This window comes from Cetorhinus maximus, chromosome 23, assembly GCF_964194155.1.
Source record: "Cetorhinus maximus chromosome 23, sCetMax3.hap1.1, whole genome shotgun sequence".
In the NCBI taxonomy this organism is placed as follows: domain Eukaryota; kingdom Metazoa; phylum Chordata; class Chondrichthyes; order Lamniformes; family Cetorhinidae; genus Cetorhinus; species Cetorhinus maximus.
This window is the reverse complement of record NC_135901.1, coordinates 57,274,544-57,275,485: the sequence shown is the minus strand read 5'-3', so window position 1 is coordinate 57,275,485 and position 942 is coordinate 57,274,544. Positions and strand designations below refer to the sequence as shown.

General features: G+C 45.4%; 1 non-coding gene across 1 annotated transcript; it reads left to right on the top strand.

The window, feature by feature from the left end:
* Positions 1-348: 348 nt before the first annotated feature.
* Positions 349-420, top strand: trnae-uuc (transfer RNA glutamic acid (anticodon UUC)). Its single transcript has one exon. It is a non-coding gene; the product is annotated as a tRNA-Glu (tRNA).
* The last annotated feature ends 522 nt before the right edge of the window (positions 421-942 follow it).

Sequence of the window (942 nt, the reverse complement as noted above, 5' to 3'; positions counted from 1 at the left end):
GGAATTTCTTCTCTCAGAGGGTAGTAAATGTCTGGAATTCTCTACCCCAGAGAGTTGTAGAGGCTAGATCACTGAAAGTATTAAAAGGGGAGGTAGATAGATTTTTGAAATATCGGGGAGTTGGGGGCTATGAGGAGTTGGCACAAAAGAGGAGTTGAGGCCTGGGCAGATCATCCATCATCTTATTGAATGGCGGGGCAGGCTTGAGGGGCCGAATGGTCGACTCCTGCTCCTTTATCTCATGTTCTTATGTTCATTTGAAACATGTCTCTGGTGAAAGGGGTCGGAAATAAAAATAAAAGGCACAGGTAGCATAGATAAACCAGGTTGTAAAAATTCAGCGCAGCTTCCCTGGTGGTCTAGTGGTCAGGATTCGGCGCTTTCACCGCCGCGGCCCGGGTTCGATTCCCGGTCAGGGAATGTTAATTCGTTGACCTCCTGCAAATTATGGAAATGAGTTTGGATAATTCCCTGAGAGAAATGCAGATCACCTTTGCCGGAATCAGTGTGAGCTCTAGTTTTGCATCAGAGTTGGAAATGTAATCCGGCCACAACCGGTAAGGAACAAACACAGAGGTGAAGATAGGGAATGAGAGAAGGGCTGTGATCGGCTGCAAAGAGAGGATGGTGCACGGCAAAATTAGCGGTAATAGGGAAGATTTTACTGTTTACATCGACACAAATATCTCCCAGATCTGGTCCCAAATGTCGTGTTAAGTGAGAAGAAAACTCCTCGCTGAATCTTCCACTTCTTAGCTGCACCTCCTTCCAAACATTGCAAACTCCTCCTACATCTTCCATCCTGATATTTTTCTCTGTGACATTTTAATATGAAGCTGCACAACCAATGTGAATAAAGTTTGTGATGGTAAAAATGTGTTCACCCCCTCGGGGAACCGAGTCACATTGACACACAGAGGAACACACACAGACATATACACC